This window comes from Lycium barbarum, chromosome 5 (genome assembly GCF_019175385.1).
Source record: "Lycium barbarum isolate Lr01 chromosome 5, ASM1917538v2, whole genome shotgun sequence".
NCBI lineage: Eukaryota > Viridiplantae > Streptophyta > Magnoliopsida > Solanales > Solanaceae > Lycium > Lycium barbarum.
The window spans coordinates 26,734,184-26,754,155 of record NC_083341.1 but is presented as its reverse complement, the minus strand read 5'-3'; the positions used below and the strand labels follow the sequence as shown (position 1 = coordinate 26,754,155).

At 41.7% G+C, this 19,972-nt stretch overlaps 1 long non-coding RNA gene across 1 annotated transcript; it reads left to right on the top strand.

The window, feature by feature from the left end:
* The first annotated feature begins 4,483 nt into the window (after positions 1–4,483).
* On the top strand, positions 4,484–6,764 carry LOC132642417 (uncharacterized). Its single transcript, XR_009583143.1, has 2 exons — positions 4,484–4,514; positions 6,507–6,764. It is a non-coding gene; the product is annotated as an uncharacterized LOC132642417 (long non-coding RNA).
* Positions 6,765–19,972: the final 13,208 nt, after the last annotated feature.

Genomic DNA, 19,972 nt, shown 5'->3' with positions numbered 1-19,972 from the left:
GCACACAGATTCTGAGGCTCCACCGGCTGATCATGCTACACAGCCTATGCCACCTCCAGCCGCACCTACTTCGGGTGGTCCTACCTCTTCCACTGGAGCAAGCCCAGCACCACCGCAGGCAACACCAGGAGTCCCACCCGAGCTTGCGAGAAAAAGATGTTCAACCGGGACAATTTTGGGGCGGTGGTCTTACAAGCGGATCGCACAGATAGGCAGGTCAAGCAGATCATGACTGAGCTAAAATTATACACAAAAAGGGCTATTGATGCAGCGCTGCGACCGATAAAAGAACAGATGGCTGCGGACCACCTACAATCATTACAAATCCACTCCCGGATAGATGGTATTGAGCGCAGGATGACTGAGCTGACTAGGACACACCCTACTATGGAATTGGGCGCTATTCGGAGTGAGTTGCGGTCTGTCAAGAATGATGTGCAGAAATTGAAGGCCCAGGAAGTGGCTGTGGCGACAGACCAGCTTCCTAAAGTACACACGGAGTTGGTACAGACCCTATACCAGCCGATTCAGAGCTTACTAGGGGATGATGACAACGATGACACGGTTGAGGAACAGCACGACGAGGAGTTGGAGGAGGATATCCCCTCTTTGAACAAAGGGAAGCGAAGCAGAGCCTCGCCAGATCTCGAGCCCACTCTCCAAAGTCTTGATCCATATGCTGAGTTACGCCCACAGAATGAGGAAGAGGAGCGGCGTACTTTGAAAAGAATCCGCCAGGAGTCCCGGTTAAGTTCCGACACCGCAGGAGCTACTTCTAGCTCAACTCAGCCTACAGAGCCGGCTCACCGTATTTCTCCCCCATCCACTGCTCCACCCCATGATGCTGCGACAGATCCGAGTGCCTAGTGCGCTCCAGGGAGGCCCTCCAAATTTTTTACTGTGTTATATTGATGCTTTGAGGGCAATGCATGCTTTTAAGCTGGGGGTGTGGTATTTGCTGATTGGTTGTTGGGATTGCTGTTTTAGTATACTGGATATTGTTTTTATTGTTTTGTTTTGGTAAATATCTTATCAAAATTGTGATAGTAAGCATGTGTTTAAGACAATTGTTATTGTTTTGTTTTGTTGGTATTGTTTTTATTAACAAGTATGTGTTAGGACGTTCTTCGGCTGTTCTTTGCTATGTGTTTCTATTCCCGAAGAATGTTGTGTGTATGTTGAACCTAGCATGTTTAGAATGTTTAATATAGAAGTAAAGTAATGCTGACTTAAGTGGTGGTGGTCCGTGTTTCTAGCATAGATAAAAATGGTTTTTACAAGTTCAATGATATCCCTCCGAAAAATAATTTGTGATGTACATCAAAACTGAGTTGTTGATATTGACATGTATGGTTCTTTTAATGACATTGCAAAGAAAGGGTGTTTATGTATGTGAAATCTTCAAACGGAAATGAAGTCGGAGTATTTAAACAATCCTTATGCCATTGTGTTGTGAGTTTTTAGCTTCTATTTGCATATGATGCCTGCAATCTAGAACTTGCCCGGTTGGTCGTGCGTGAATTCTAAGGAGAATTAGATTGTGAAGTGATCTTAGGCTTTCTTTGTATTAACCCCAAAGTATCTTAAATGAGCCTGGCCCGTACAGAAAATGATCCCTAGTCTCCCATTTTTGAGCCTATAGACTTTTTCTTCGAATAAACCCATTTGGCACCAAGTCCCTCCTTGACACGGAAGATTGACAAATGAGGCTAAAAGCCTAAGTTGGGGGTGACAAGTCAAAAATGCGGAAAATGAGGCTAAAAGCCTAAGTTGGGGGTGATAAGTCAAAGATGAGGAAAATGAGGTCAAAGGCCTGTTGGGGGTAATCACGAATATAAAGGGACATAATTCAGCGTGGATATATCCACGCTAAAAAGGGAGGGTCGGAAATGATAGGAAGAATGGTGAATGAAGTCAAAAAGAAGTGTCGAGGAGAGTGAGTCACCGATACCCAAATATTCATCCTACCCGTCCCTAAGCCAATGTTACAAGCCCAAAAAGTCCTAATGTGATCACGATCAAATTGTTCAAAGTTGAATGCATGGAAAATAAAGGCAAGCCTATGGTATGTGCACGCATGGTATGCAAATTTCTTTGTGAGTATGAGTGTTCTTCTGTCTCTTTAGTCTTCTGTCCCATTTATGTCGTAAATGTGTGTTGGGACATTCTTTGGTCTATGTGAGGGCATAAGGATTGTAGGTTTCAAAGTAACTGGCTTTCCGGAAGTTGAAATTCATGTGCATAGAGGCCCCCGTACTATGATTATGTCATTAATTGAGGTTGCATAGTGAATTGACATTTTTCCGAAATGTGCATCTTGTGTCACAAATAGGAGATGGATAAGAGCCTAAATATTTTTCTTGAATTGAAGAGTCCGTGCTAGGAACACATGCCAAAACCACCGTAGTCATTCTTATTTTGCTAAGATGTCGTGTGTTAGTAGTGAGTATTGTTGTAGTTGCTTGAGGACAAGCAAAAGCTTAAGTTGGGGGTGTTGATGTGCCGTGAATTTTGGCACATTTTATGCCTTTGTAACTAGAAATATTGCTTGATTTTAAGTGTTTTTATATTGTTTCTTATGTTATTTTTGTGTTTTATAGGGTTGATTAACTAAGGATCGGAAATGAGAAGTAATGCTGGAAAAACGGACAAATTTGAGCTAAGCGACGGTCCGAAACTCATGTTACGGACCGTAACGGTGTCCGTAACTCATGTTACGGTTCGTACCTTTGAACCGTAACAAGGCCTGAATTTCCAGAAAGTTTCATTGAAACCATCAGTGTTACGGTGAAGTGTTATGGTCCGTAACTCATGTTACGGTCCGTAACATGTCACCGTAACATGAGCTAAATTTCCAGAGAGTTTCAATAAAATCTTCAGTGTTACGGTTTAGTGTTACGGTCCGTAACTCATGTTACGGTCCGTAACATGTCACCGTAACATGAGCTAAATTTCCAGAGAGTTTCAATAAAATCTTCAGTGTTACGGTTTAGTGTTACGGTCCGTAACTCATGTTACGGTCCGTAACCCTTCACCGTAACATCATCCAAAATTCCAGAGAGTTGCCAAGTAATTGTCACCACTTACGCTTCAGAAGGACGGACCGTAACACAGGGTACGGTCCGTCGCATGGTGGCCGTAACGTCGAAGTGGTCAAATGACGAAATGAAGGACGGACCGTAACCTGAGTTACGGTCCGTAACAATGCGGCGTAAGGGCATTTTTGTCCAGAAACTTGGCGCGATTTTTGGCTCTATAAATACATAATGTAGGGTTTTAATTCATCATTCAGATTTTATTTTAGAGGCATAAACCCTAGATTTTTAATCTTGAAGTGATTGGAGCATTTAAGGCAACAACTTCACTCTCATTCCATCTTGTATTAGTATTGTAAGTGTATTATGTTAATCTTTAAGCTTTTTCTGTCAAGAAACATTATGAGTAGCTAATTTCAATTCTAAGGTTGTGAATCCCATGATGGGTATTATGTGAATGGGTTTCTATTATTGATATATGCATAATGGTTGTTGTTATTTATTCTATCTTTGTGTTGTAACGTTGGGTAATGATTGCAAGCATTAGCCGAAGCCATTATATTGACTTTTCTTGGGAAAGAGAGTCAATATTGGTAAGATTGAATAACAATGACTCGAGGCGTTAACCCTCGTTTAATAGACTAACTTAGGAATAAGAATAAGTCTAAATTGGCATTATTGGTCGCTCTTCGATTGTAACTCTTTTATATTCGGAAGAATCATAAAGAGGAAATACTGCTTAACTGTTGGGAAACATTAAGAAGTCTTTAAGAGATCAAGTGCATATTCTTAGAACAACCATTAGAAGTATATCACATTGAAATCCGAAGCATAATATCTAATCAAATTGGGAAACACAACCTTAGTCTCTCTCTCATATTAATTACATTCTAAGTCAAAGTATTCAATTACATTATTCAACAATCAATTCAAACTATCCGGAATAGGATTAAAGCCTTTAAAGATTGGTATCGCATACGATTAGTACTCTTTTCTCTCCATATTCCCTGTGGGATTCGACCCCAACCTTGTTGGGTTACTATATTTGACAACGTCCGCTTTACGCCATTAATAGGTGTAATTTGAGCGTATCACCCCCTCTTTTGATTCGAAATTTAAAGGCAAATTTCCCTTTGAAGAAGCTGTTGAAACCCTCAGTGTTTACCTATAAATACAGGCCTTCCTTGGCTGTTTTGAGACAAGTTTTGAGAGGAAAGAAATATCCCATTTAAGTAAACAAGTTTCAAGTGTAGAAAATCCCCTTTAAGTTAACAAGTTCAAGTGTTAAAAAATTACCTCTTGAACAAACGTTTTCACTATTGAAAACTAAGTTTGGATTTTCAGAAAATACTATTCCTAACTCTAAGTTTTTTTGGTTGTCGAAATCCCCTCCTTCGGTTCTCGACTGAGCAAGGACCTCTCTGAGCGGATTCGGAGATTCGACAACTACAGTAGCCTCAGTTCGCTGTCACGGAGAAGGTAATCACGTTCGTCCTATCTTCGACTTAAATTTTGTTAAAATAGAAATATAGTCGTCGAGTATTTCTCATCGTTTATTTGGTTTAGTTGGCTGCTGGAATATGTGTTCTCCTCATTTGTTGTAAATTAGCGTGAAACGACTAATTTCGTCAAATATGTGTTTAACTCCCGTCGCCCGGTCGCTGCCGTTAAAAGCTAACATTTGAACCCCATTTTATTCCTATCGTTCATTTTCGCATTATCACATAAGTGTTTATTTTGGTTTGTTTTGAGAATGTTTATTTTAAATATGTATCCCAATGTTGGTAGAAAAATGGTTGCTCCCATATTTGGTAGAAGTGACTATAGCTTGAAAGGATTATTACCTACATTTTAAGGGCTGAAAGATGCCATCTCTTTTAGTAAATATGTTGTTGCTAGTTGGCCTGAAAGAGGCTGCAGTTTTGAGAACCAAATTGCTACATTTCACCAAAAATGGGTTGTTTGTGTTACTGAGCAGCTGGATATTTTGAAGCTTGAAATATGGCCAAGCTGTTTAACCTACCACTACTAGTTGTTATTGTTACTCTTGAACAGATTTGCTGCGGTACTGAGCTAAATTTTGGCTTTAATTTAAGGTTATCTTGTTGTCTCTGCTGAACTTAAGAAAAGTTACTGTTTTGACATAAAAGAAGGCTACTGTTTTTTTTTTACTAAAAAGTTACTGTTTTCTAGTCAAAAAGTTACTATTTTTTATTAGGGAAAAGGATAATATTTTGATTAAAAAAAATTACTGTTTTGAGTAGGGAAAAGTTACTTGTCTTGAAAGGAAAATTTACCGATTCGTGAAATTTAAATTCGTCAAATCTGTGTTTGACTTCATCGTTTGGGCTAATTTCTCTGTTTTGCGAGTCTCCCTCGTTATATGGCTGACTAAGTTAGTAATCATCTTTGTCCTCGTCTTACATTTTATTTTCGGGTTATCAAACTAAAAAGAAAACGTAGTGATATTTCTTATTTATTTAGAATGTAATCTTCCTTTCTTGTCTTGGTTCTATTTATCTCGAATCTTTCCATAATAAGAGTGATTTGGTTTGTCTTAATGTTAGGTTGCTGATTTGGAAGTATTATTTTCTTCTTTGTCCTAGCATTTTATCTTTTGTTCTGTTATTCCAAGATTCATGTAGAGTGTCTAGTTGCAATCGTATTAGAGTTAAGTAATTAGTTTAATTTCCCTTCATGTGTTAAGTGTGCTTGCTATTTGTCTCAGTTTAAGGTAGATCAGGTTCAATGTTTAAAAATGGAGATTAATGTATGTGTTAAGATTGTAAACTGTTTTGGTTGCTGCCAACTGCTGCTGCGTTTTTTGGGCCAAAAAAAATTGCTACTTTGCTGCTCCTTATCGCTGTTAATTGTCTGGCCTAACTGTTGTTTTTATTTTTGGTAAAGAAGTCTGCTGCTTCAGAGCTGTTCGAGAACAGTCTCATCTTGATATTTTAGACGCTATACTTTGATATTTTACTGATGTTCCAGATGCTACACTTTGGCTATTGTATTAGCTGGTTATTGTTGTGATTTTGAGCCAAGTTTTGGGCAGTTTTGAGGCTCATTAGCTGCTGCTGTTTGGGCTGGCTGGTCTCTTTATTTCGAGACAATTGCTGGTGCATTTTTTGGTCAGTTTTGAGGCCATAATTGCTGCATTTTGCTCGTAGTTTTGAGGACAATGCTGGTGCATTCTGCTCAGTTTAAGGCCATTGCTACTGCTTTGTTTAGCCCACGGCTGCTGCATCTTTTGGCTTCGGCATTTGTTGTCTTGAAACTGTTTTAGAGCAGTTTGCTAGTATATTTGGTATCTTGCTAATTGTTTTTTCCCAAACAAACTGTTTTAGAGCAGCTTGCTAGTACTATTGTCTTGATTCGTTTATCTAGCTTTCATTAATTAAAGTTATATAGGCTTTTTTTCCTTGTTGAGAATTGTTTCTAATCCTTATCTTTTTTTTTCTTTTTCATGAGGAACCTTGGGAGCATTTGGAGTTATGGCAACTCCGGATTCTGTCCATATCAGAGAACAGCCAGTTGCAGGATTTAATTGCTCGTGTCTAGCGTCCCCGTCTTCCTTCCTCTCTTTAAATTTCGTGTCTTCGTGTTATCATGTACATACATGTTTATATTCTTGACTAACATTTTTTATGGATTGTATTTGTAGCACATTTGTTTCTCTCTTGTGTAGGAACTTATGGAAAATAGTTAGTATGATGGTAAATTTAGTCACTACATTTCCTCTCCCCTTGAATAATTAATCTTGGCTTACGCGTGTTAGAAATAATAATTGCCCATGTTTTTTTTTTCATCTTTTGTCTGCCAGGTTAAAGTGATTTCCGACTAAAGGAAATTAACCGAAAAAATAAAAATCTTTTAAATACCTTTAATCATTTTCTCATCACATGCATACGTATGTACATTATATTATAAATACTTATCTTTAGTATACATTGTATACGACAATCATATTATACCTCATCTTCTAAAACATACATACATAACTCTTTTGAAGAGGATATATATTCCTAATACATATAATTTTACATCTTGTATTAATTATGGCGACTCCGCTGGGGATATGCCTTAGGTTTTGACTTTAGTAGACTTAGTTTAAGAAGTAGATACTCGAGGGATGTTTGTTTATTTATTTTATCTCCTATTATTTATGAGTTGCTACATTGCTATATTTGAAAGGACGCAAGCCAAAGCCAAACTTGTGCTCCTTATTTGTTTGAGAAAACACTATTTGTTTACCGCTTTCCTTATAATGTCATTGCACTTTCTATCGAGTCTTTGGCCGTACACTTTACACACACTGTGGTTCACGCGAGGTGTTGTCTGACACACCTCCACCCTTTCTTTGGATTCTCTAGTCTCAGAGTCGGTACGGTAGTTTACTACGTACCTTCTCGCAGATATTCAGTCCCACTCCGAAGCTCTTAGGAAAAATCTTATTCTAGAAAATAAGTCATGCTGCATACACCTTAGGCAAGACAATCCAAGGTATTGTCCCTGCAAATTAGGAATCCACCTTTTTGTCAAAAGGTTCGAAACCTGAATGACATAACCCTTTATGTGAATTGATGAAATGATCCTTAAAAGACACAAGATGATTTTTTTTAACAAACAATACTTATCATAATCTTTACCCTTCTTTTTTAGATGGAAATCAACCAAAACCTACCAAATATCCAAATGATAGTCCCACCTCCTCACGACCTGCAAACTTGGTGGAGGAACATAAGAGTGGCACACGGGGAGGAAGTCAGGCAACACCTGGGGTCGTTGATGTCGCTAATGGGTATCCAAGCCAACAAAACTCTCACCAAGCTGCTGATAGAATTTTAGGATCCCGCCAGTGTAACCTTCAATTTTTTAGATTTCGAGATGACCCCTACTCTAGAGGAAATCTGTGGATTCACCGACTTGCCATTTGAGGGAAGAATGTCGGTGTTACCATCCTTCATATCGGGAGAGAAATTCTTGCGCATTTTGGGATTTAATGTCTACCCGGTCCTGAGGAACGTGGAAAATGATCGAGTGAAGTTCGACTTTCTGTTTCAGAGATTTGGGCGTCGAGAAAGCTTTGATCAACATCAAGATGAGTTCACATGTGACCGCGGAAGGTGGGAGAAAATGCGGCCACGAGTCTTCGCCATAGCCTTGTTGGGAATCTTGGTCTTCCCGAAGAGAGCCTACCGAATCAATATCAACCTTTTGCCACCTGTTATGAATATCTTCTCTGGACCGGATGAATTGACATTGGTCCCTATAATTCTCGCGGAGATGCTCCGAGCTCTATCGGCCTGTTTAAGAGGGCATAACTTTTTTGAGGGCTGTAATCTCTTGCTGCAGTTATGGGCTGTGGAACACTTCTATACTCGCCCCCCTATCATGGATTATTGAATAGATGCTCGTAGCAGAATTCAGAGCCATACGGAAAGAATGAGGTACTGGCCTGAACCTACAGGAGCAGAAGAGTGGCGCACATTCTTGGTATAGCTCACGGGAGATGCTGTTCAGTGGAAATACCCCTGGATGTCGGGGAGACCTTTGGTGAGAACTGCAAATCTATACTTCATCGAGCTAATCGGGTTGGACGGGATTCAGCCATACGCGCCCCTCAGAGTCTTGAGACAGTTTGGAGTCACACAGGATGTCCCAGTCTGGTCCCGCATGGCATTGCATGAAGGTAACTATAATAGGTTGGTTCCCATGGCACGAGTAAGAATTCTACAAAGAGAATGGTTGAACATGATCACGATTGGTATGGGAAACGAGAGTTGGTGCACACCCGAGTATTACGCCTGGTATAATGTAGGAGGCCTGGCACTTCTACCGACCGAAGACGGATTCGACGGGTTCACAGACTATGATGTAGCCGACTGGCTTACAGTTGAGGTACTGCCCCTCATGAACGTCAACAATGACATGTACAGGCAGGTAGCTCCGGGTTCAGTAAACCATTTGATACAGTTAGTAGAAGAGGAGGACCCGGCAGAGTCAGACGAACCAATGGAGGAGGATCCGAAAGAATATCCAGAGTGGGAAGCAGAACGTGACCTTGCAATGGAGGTGGAACCTGAGAAATCACCCGAGTATACTCCGGCCGGACCTTTCGAGGAGGATCTGGAGGTGCAGTCCGAGCACGGGCCTACAGTACATGGTACAGAGGAAGGACCTGAGTATGATCCAGAGGCAGGTTGGACAGACCTAGAGAAGGAACCTGAGTACGACCGAGGGCCCGATTACGATCCAGCATATGACGGGGATGACAATGACGGCCCGACATGGCCCTAGACTATTTTCTTTCCACCTCTTGTTTTCTTTACATTCCAAAAGAGTGCAGTATGGCCCAATCCCTTTGTACGCCCTCGTGGCCACCCTTTGCATTTTCATTTTAAATTTCCATCGACCCATTCCTCTTGTATGCCTTTATGGCCACCCCTTTTGTGTTCTATCATTTCAAGTTGCCATAGGCCTATCCGTGTAAGCTCTCGAGCTACCTTTTGTTGGAATGGAAGTTATATTTGTTCTAAAAAAAAATAAAAAAAAAATCACAGAATGTGTCAAGAAAGGATCATCATCATCAACTTGTGTGTGAAGTAGGCTTACCTCTGGCAAAAAGAGGCTCCACAATTAGGACACGCTTGTTTGCACGTCGACTTGGCGTAATTATGTGATCAAATGTGTTACTCTACTCTTTCTAAAAGCCTCCCGGACTAACTTTTGTTTTCCAAATCGTCTTCATTTTATTTTTATCCCCCAACAGAGGTTGATTTGTGTTGATCTTCAAACTGGCCGAGTCACACTACAATTTGAGATCTAAGGGAAAAATGACTATCACCAACGAAGTCAACCCAACTGCTAATCTTACCATAACAAGTGAAAATCCAGAAAGCTCAAGAGAGAGGATTAATCTGAACGATGAAGAAGAGATCGCCTTGCTAAAGCTACAACTTGACGAACTAAGAAGAGAGTTGCGCCAAGTTCGGGACCTGACCCATCTCACTGTGACTGCTTTCCCAAACCCACCTCACTTTCCGTCTTTGGATTCGCCGATTCCAGAACACTTCCCTCCATCCACACGCCCACCTCCGATACCCCTTTCTTTTTCTAACCTACCTCCAGTCGCTCCGGAAAATGTACCAAATATTCCTAAACAAACCCCTTACGTCCCTGACTACACCCATACTCCAGAAAACCCACTATCAACCCAAACTGCTACTGCACCTACTTACCCCACCGTACAGCACATACCAGCGGCACACGTTGACACTTCTTACGAGCAACATGTGCCACCGGTATATGCAGCTGGGGCTCCAACCTTTACCGCTCCTGTCATAGTCAGGGTCCCGTTCGAGGTGGATCAATATGCAGAAATGGAGAGAAATGCCAAGATAGGAGAAGACGAATCAATCATGAACCAGCTGCACAGTCTAAGGAAAGAAATGAGGAACATGCGAGTCACTCGGGGAAGTGAGAGTTTGGATTATGATGATCTTTGTATACACCCGGATATTGGCATGCCAGTAGGGTACAAACCTCCTAAGTTTGATATTTTTGATGGGACATGTGATCCTCATGCGCATTTAAGGGCCTACTGCGACAAGTTAGTAGGAGTGGGAAGGAACGAGAAATTGAGGATGAAATTGTTTATTAGAAGTTTGTCAGGAGAGGCGCTCACTTGGTATACTCGCCAAGATCCTCGCAAATGGAGCGACTGGCAGGATATGGCTGGGGATTTCATGAATCGCTTCAGATTTAACACTGAGATCACACCGGACAGATTTTCTCTGAGCAACATACAGACGAAGGCGACTGAATCATTCCAGGATTACGCAAGACGTTGGAGAATTGAGGCTGCCCGAGTTATGCCCCCATTGGACGAAAGCAAGCTCAGCAAGTATTTCATTAGAGCTCAGGAAGGCATCTACTTTGAAAAGATGATGGGATCAATGGGCCAAAAGTTCGCAGATTTGGTCAAAATGGGAGACTTTTTGGAGGAAGGAATCAAGTCTGGAAAGATTCAATCAATGGCCGCGCTACAAGCCGCAAGCAAAGCCTTACAGTCAGGTTCCATTAGCGGAATTAAGAAGAAGAAGAAGGAGGATATATCCAATATCATACCTTACTACCAGCGAGGAGAGTCATCTCGTCAATACCCCACAAACCCCCAAATCTTCGCTCATGCCCCTTATGTCCCATACCCAGCTTATAACGCCCAATCACATTACAACCCACCACGAGCCCCCACTTACCAAAACCCTCCAAGACCTTACACCCCTATCCAAGCACCCGTCCACCAGAATAGACCACCATATGCCCCAAGACCTCGCCCGACTCCCGAAGTCAGAAATACCCGAACCTATACCCCCATAGCCGAGCCTTTAGCCCAGTTATTTGAAAGGTTGAGGACAGCATGATTGTTGCAACTAGTTGAAGGGAGAATCCCTGATCCAATTCCCCGAAACATTGATGGGAACAAACGTTGTGCATATCATTCGGGAATTCAGGGACATGACACCGAGGAGTGCTTTGGTTTGAAGAACCAAATTGAAGCTTTAATCAAGAGTGGAGCAATTCAATGCACTACAACGCCTCCGAACGTGAACAACAACCCGCTACCAAATCATGGAAACCGAGCAGTTAATATGATATCATTTAATGAGGAATATGACTTGGAGGGAACCATTGTGCCCGTTGGAAACACTGAGGCATTTTTTGCAACATCCCCAACTGCTCCCATCATCATGGTACAGTTGAAGGCGCTAGTAACTGTTTAGACATACCAACCAAAATTCATGGTAACCACTGTTGTAGCAGGGAAGCGCAGTTATGATTCTAGGGCAGTCCCATGGGACTATCAATTGAAAGGGAAGGCTAAGATGATGGAAACCGCAGTCGTTCATGGAATGATGAGGTCAGGAAGATGTTACGTCCCGGAGGATTTAAACAGAGGAAGTTCATGCAAAGAGCACCATCAAAGGAAAAACATTCCTGATTCTGAGGCAGCAGAATTCTGGAAGAACATGCAGACCAAAGGTTATTCAGTTGAGGAACAGTTGAAGAAGACACCTGCCCAAATATCGATTATATCTTTGTTGATGAGTTCTGAAGCCCACAGGGACGCTTTAGTTAAGGTATTGAGTGGAGTAAGCAGATCGAATGAGACGACGAGTGAAACGCTGGCCGCAGCAATCGGGCAGATGGTCGAAGCAAGCAAGATTTCTTTCCGCGATGATGAGCTTCCACCAGAAGGAACATAACACAACAAAGCACTTCACATCACCGTGAGGTGCGGAGATAAGTTTGTATCTAAGATACTTGTCGATGGAGGTTCAGGGTGTAACATTTGCCCTCTCAACACCCTGAGAAGTTTGAAGATGGACACGGGAGAAATGAAAGAAAGCCGCATGAAAGTCCGAGCCTTTGACGGGACACAAAGGGGTGTCATTGGAGAAATCTGTCTATATTTGCAGGTCGGGCCCGTGGAATTCCCGATCCTTTTTCAAGTGATGGAAATATCATCAACTTACAATTTGTTGTTAGGAAGGCCATGGATCCATATGGTTGGAGCCGTTCCTTCCACTTTGCATCAGTGTTTGAAATTCGAATGGGGATGGGAGCAAATCGTAGTTCAGGGGGAACTTAGTCACCCCGTCTATTCCGAACGCTCTATTCCGGTTATTGAAGAAATGGGAGAATTAGATGGAGCCACCTTTCATGCTGTGGAAATCATGCAAGCTGTGAAAATAGGGGAAATGGCAGGATCTGATGAAATAAAGATGCCAAGCGCAGTAAAGATGGTAGCGTCAGAGATGTTGAAGTACGGCTACCAGCCAAAGTCTGGGTTAGGCCCAAAATCTAATGGCATAATTGAAACCAATCCAACTGAAGTAACAGAAGGATCTTTGTACTAGAACAAGTTCCTGTCCAGGGTCAGATGATTGTGCCGGAGGTCGATGAAGATATCATAGAAGGAATGGGGAACCTGTTCGTGACAATGATTGAGAAGTATTGTGGGGAAACTGAAGCAGATGCCGACACACCGACCATTCGTGATGCCGAACCAGGAGAGATCATGCAGAATTGGACTGTCAGCCCATCCTTGGTTCACCGGGAGTCTTGGTAGTGTGGAATTGTAGTTTGTTTTCAAAATAGCATGATCAATTGAGGCTTGAATCATGCCTGTGCTCTTTTGTCATCTGCCTTTTTCTTTAAAAGCCTTGAATGCTTCTTTAATGAAAATGCATTTTTATTTTTCTATTAAAATAGCATATCTTACTTATACTCGCCTTTCTTTAATGAAAATGCATTTTTATTTTTCTGTTAAAATAGCATATCTTACTTATACTCGCCTTTCTTTTTCAGCACTCAAACTAGTAAAAATATTCGTTCTATGATTATGACATGTAACGAAACCATTGAGCAAAGTACAAGCGACGAACAAGATTACGAGGAATACGACGAAAACATGATGCCTGAGAATCTTCCGCAAGAGATCGAGCAACTCGAGAATCAAAAGAAGCCGAACTTGGATGAAACTGAGATAGTTAACTTGGGAGACGACAAAACAGTGAAGGAAACTCGGATCAGCATACACTTAGAAGCTGAACGGAAGCAGGAATTGTTAGAATTTCTTAAGCAGTATGTTGACGTATTTGCTTGGTCCTACGACGACATGCCCGGGCTTAGCACCGACATCGTCTCTCACAGGCTACCAACTGATCCCACCCGCCCGCCGATCAAGCAAAAGCCAAGAAAGTTCAAGCCCGATTTGAGTTTGACGATCAAAGAGAAAGTCACCAAGCAGATTGAAGCTAATATTGTGAGGGTTACAACCTACCCTTCCTGGTTGGCCAACATTGTGCCCGTCCCAAAGAAGGACGGAAAAATCAGGATATGTGTGGATTATCGGGATCTTAACAAAGCTAGTCCTAAGGATGATTTCCCTCTTCCGAACATCCACATACTCATCGATAACTGTGCAAAACATGAGTTGCAATCATTTGTCGATTGCTTTGCAGGATATCATCAGATTTTGATGCATGAGGATGATGCAGAGAAAACAGCGTTTACCAATCCATGGGGAGTGTACTGCAACCTAGTAATGCCATTTGGCCTCAAGAATGTTGGTGCGACCTACATGAGGGTCATGACTACTTTGTTCCATGATATGATTCATAAGGAGATCGAAGTCTACGTGGACGATGTCATTATCAAATCTCGAAGGAGTTCCGATCATTTTACTGACCTAAGGAAGTTCTTTGAACGATTGCGGAGGTATGACTTGAAGTTGAATCCAGCAAAATGCGCGTTTGGAGTTCCTGCTGGAAAATTATTGGGATTCATTGTTAGTAGAAAAGGTATAGAGTTGGATCCTTCAAAAATTAAGGCAATCCAAGACTTGCCTCCCCCGAAGAGCAAGAAAGAGGTAATGAGTTTCCTCGGAAGGCTCAATTACATTAGTGATTCATCGCACAGTCAACGGTGATTTGTGAACCCATATTTAAGCTGCTGAAGAAAGATGCTGCTACAAAATGGACAGAAGAGTGTCAAAAGGCCTTCGACAGAATCAAGGAGTACTTGTCCAATCCACCCGTATTGGTCCCGCCAGAACCAGGAAAACCTCTATTGTTGTACTTGTCCGTACTAGATGGTGCGTTTTGATGTGTGTTAGGACAACACGATGAGACAGGGAAAAGGGAACAAGCCATTTACTACCTAAGCAAGAAATTCATACCGTACGAGGCGAGGTACACTTTGTTGGAACGCACGTGCTGCGCTTTGACTTGGATCGCACAAAAGTTGAGGCACTACCTATCTGCGTACACCACGTACTTGATCTCAAGGATGGATCCACTCAAATACATCTTCCAGAAGCCGATGCCCACCGGGAAATTAGCGAAATGGCAGATCTTGTTAAGTGAGTTTGATATCGTGTACGTAACTCAGAAAGCCGTCAAGGGACAAGCATTGGCGGATCACCTTGCAGAGAACCCGGTAGACAATGAATACAAGCCGCTTACAACCTATTTTCCTGATGAGAAAGTAGTGTTCGCAGGAGAAGATATTTCAGAGCCTTACTAAGGATGGAGGATGTTCTTTGACGGAGCGTCAAATTTCAAAGGAGTCGGAATAGGAGCAGTTTTGGTTTCCGAAACAGGTCAGCACTACTCTATCTCGGCAAAGATCAGATTCCCCTGCACGAACAATATGGCAGAATATGTAGCTTGCATCCTCGGGCTTAGGATGGCAGTTGATATGAGCATCAAAGAACTTTTGGTGATAGGCGATTCTGACCCATTAGTTCATCAGGTACTAGGACAATGGACCACCAAGAATGTCAAAATTCTCCCATACTTACATTGCGTGAAGGAGTTGTGCAAGCAGTTCAGAGAGATTGACTTCAAGCATGTGCCTCGAATCCAAAATGAGTTTGCTGATGCCCTTGCGACATTGTCATCAATGATCCAACATCCGTACAAGAATTACATTGACCCTATCAAGGTAGAAATACACGATCAGCAAGCATACTGTTTTCATGTCGATAAGGAATCGGATGGCCAGCCATGGTACTGCGATATTAAGAAGTTGCTCGAGACGAGAGAATATCCGGAAAATGCAACTAACAAACAGAATCGGACCTTGAGGAGAATGGCAAATCACTTCTTCCTTAACGGAGAAATCCTATATAGGAGGACTTCAGATCTGGGATTGCTAAGATGTGTGGATGCCGCAGAGGCGACAAGGTTGTTAGAAGAAGTACACGCAGGGACATGTGGACCTCACATGAACGGATTCACTTTGGCAAAGAAGATTCTGCGAGCGGGATACTTTTGGATGACTATGGAAAGAGACAACATTCACTATTGCCAAAAGTGTCATCAATGTCAAGTTCACGGAGATTTCATTCGAGTTCCCCCAAATGAGCTCAATGTAATGGGCTCCCCTTGGCCGTTCACCGCTTGGGGCATGGATGTGATTGGACCTATCGAACCCCCTGCATCAAATGGGCATCGCTTCATCTTGGTGGCCATCGATTATTTCACTAAATGGGTCGAAGCTTTGACATACAAGGCAGTAACAAAGAAGGTGGTAGCAGATTTTGTTCGTAACAATATAGTTTGCCGATTTGGGATTCCAGAGTCAATTATCACAGATAATGCAGCCAATCTCAACAGTGATCTTATGAGAGAGACTTGTGAAAAGTTTAAGATTGCCCACCGAAATTCCACAGCTTATCGACCACAGATGAATGGAGCAGTCGAGGCAGCAAATAGGAACGTCAAGAAGATCTTAAGGAAGATAATAGACAATCACAGGAAATGGCATGAAAAGTTACCATATGCTCTGCTTGGTTACCGTACCACGGCTAGAACATCCACATGAGCAACTCCCTATATGCTGGTCTATGGCTCCGAAGCCGTGATACCCGTAGAAGTATAGATACCTTCTCTAAGGATTATCCAAGATATTGGTTTGGACGATGCAGAATGGATACGTAGTAGACACGAACAATTGATGCTCATTTATGAGAAAAGGATGGACGTTGTCTGTCACGGTCAGCTTTATCAGAATAGGATGTCCAAAGCATTTAACAAGAAAGTAAGGCCTAGGAAATTCGAACCAGGGCAGTTGGTTTTAAAGCGAATATTTCCTCACCAGGATGAAGCTAAAGGGAAATTCGCACCAAATTGGCAAGGTCCATACGTGGTCCATCGAGTGCTTTCAGGAGGAGCATTGATTTTGGCAGAAATGGATGGTAGAGTGAACACGAAGCCCATCAACTCAGACTCGATCAAGAAGTACTACATCTGAAGACATCCAAGCTAGCTTTTTCATTTCCGTTGTAATTTGCATTTCTATTGTAACAGAACTACGCTGACCTGACTTCCCACGGTGGGATACGTAGGCAACCCACATCGGGTCTGGTCTCTTGTAATAGAAAATCCCAAAAACATTATCTTCATGTAATTGGAACTACGATTCGACCTGATTTCCCTTGGTGGGATACGTAGGCAATCCCCACCGGATTCGGTCCCTTTATTAATCTTCTTTTCTATAGTAATTGAACTACGTTATGACCTGATTCCATTTGGATACGTAGGCATCCTGAGTCAGGCTCGGTCATTGCATTATTTTACCTTTTTATTGTAATTGAACTACGCTACGACCTGATGCATTTTTTTCTTTCTTTCAAAATGCATTTATGTACATTTCCACCTACCAAGTCTCTCGACAGAGATCTCCGCAACCAAAGAAGCTCAAAGGATTCAAGTGACAAGGCTAGGGCCACGATCGACACAAATCAACACCCCCTCCCAAACTAAGAATTTTTCTTTGAGTGCAGGATTGACAGGAATTAAGGCAAGATGACATCGAAGCGAGCTTCCGATGGAGGCGTCACAAGATCCATCACTACACCATGAGCCAAAATAACCTTCTCCTATTTTATTTTGTTATCTTGGCTTATTCATCTCTGAACGTTTCATTTAAATTTGCAGGTATATCCAGAGGCAGGGTCAAGGTCGATTATTCGAGATATGGGGGCCCCTGTAGCAGCCTTGTTCCTTAATAATAACTCCGCCAATCGAAGATCTACCTTCTAACTGCATTGAATAACTCCGCCAATCGGAGATACAATCTAACATTGAATAACTCCGCCAATCGGAGATCGACAATCTAACTATGAATAACTCCGCCAATCGGAGATCTACAATCTAACTGCAAATAAATCCGTCAATCGGAGATCTACGATCTAACTGCGACTAACTCCGCCAATCGAAGATACAATCTAACTGCGACTAAATTCGCCGGTCAGAGATACCATCTAATTGCATCGACTAACTTCACCAATCGAGGATACCGTCTAACAACGCCAATCACCCCGCCAATCGGGGATTGCCGTCTAACTTCGTCAACAACTCCGCCAGTCAGAGATTTTTACATTACAGTTGCTCCGCCAATCGGAGATTTTTACTTTACATTACAGTTGCTCCGCCAATCGGAGATTTTTACTTTACATTACAGTTGCTCCGCCAATCGGAGATTTTTACTTTGCATTACAATTGCTCCGCCAGTCGAGAGCCTCTACATTACATGTCGCTCCGCTAGCCGGAAGCTTTACACTACAGTCGCTCCGCCAGCCGGAAGCTTTACATTACAGTTGCTCCGCCAGCCGGAGGCTTTTACATTACAGTTGCTCCGCCAGCCGAGAGCTTTTACATTACAGTTGCTTCGCCAGCCGAGAGCCTTTACACTACAATTGCTCCGCCAGTCGAGAGCCTCTACATTATAGTTGCTCCGCTAGCCGGAAGCTTTACATTTCAGTCGCTCCGCAAATCGGTGCTTTCAATTCTAGTTTGTCTAGAATCCCTTCCTTATATTATTATAACATTATAACTTTGAACTGCACAGGTATCTTTAAATTCTTTTTGCAGATGAAAACAATACAACGTGGAACTATCTCTGCCACAGCGAACTGAGGCGCCCCGCTTGATGAGGACATCAAACTCACAAGCTTGAGTCAATGAATCCGCTCTCCGCTTTAGTTCTCCAACCAGTTTCTTTCAATTTTTAAGAAGTCACTTCTTTTGAGGATCTACATTCTAGAGACTCAGTCAAATTCTTCCGCATCCTAAGGTCATCATAATACGATACTGGGGCAATTCTGAGGGTCAGTCCTCTACGACGTGCTGAAATGGTTCTATGATGGCACATAGATGCATTCGTGTAGAGTCTCGCTTATGGGTGTGTTATGGCCGCCACATTTATAATTAAGAAGCTGCGAAAGTACATCCCGTCATCAGAAGGACCTTTTTCATCAGCAATCTTTCCCTAAAATTTCATCACATTTTCCTAACAACACCTAGTGTCATCATAATTCGACACTGGGACAAAATTTTGAGATATACCCCTCAAAATTTTCTATCTTCTCGTTTTCTTTAAAACACATCTAAATTAATTCTCGTTCTCTTCAACAGTAGGGAACTCAGAGTCAAGCCAGTCATATTCCATGTTAGCTATTTTCGCTCGTGCTGAAACTACAATCCTTTCCATCTCCAGAACCTCGTGTTACCATAACTACAACACTGGGACAAATTTTTGAGGATCATTAAAAAAATTTCAACAACTCGACCTTCCAAATCCCCAACAAAATTATCATTCCCCTGTCTATAACAAGAAAGCCAGTGTCCTCATAATTCAGACACTGGGGCGAATTTTGGAGACCTCTCCAAATTTTACCATATCCTTGTTTGAACTACATCGACCAAATTCTCTTATGACCCAAGATATGTAGGCTACTCAGGAACCAGAGTTCGGTCGAATTCATAAACCCACCTCTCGATTCCCAAAAAATTACTCTTTTTCAGTTGTACTCTTCCCAAACCAAATCTGATTTACTCGTCGAGGCAAAATTGAGTTTATGTCAACGTCTTCTCCCAAAGACTCTTTATTCATCCCTGGTCGAAGAGGGACAAGCTGTTGACACCCAATTTTGGCCCTCCTTTTTTATTTTATTAATTTCACTATGCTTCTCAGTCGTGAAAATTCCCCGAAAATGAGTTTGGAACATTTTCGCTAATTATCACACTATTTTTCGAGATATATTTCGCTAAAATCAAGAACATTTTTATGGTCTCTTAAAAATGACCAAACATCATATTTATAATTGAAAAGGACGAAAAACATTTTTTTTATAATTAAAATCATTCAAAAAAAATATATAATGTTGATATTCGTATAACGACATTGGCATTGGCATTTTTTCCTTTAATCATGCTTATTACCATATTAGTCATCTTTTACTCTACTTTTAAACTAAGTACGTATATTAAATTACTGGTATTATAATTTATATAGTTTGTATATATTTTTGGGAACTAATTGGGACAAAGAAGCATATTTTAATTGATTGAAATAGAGGGGGG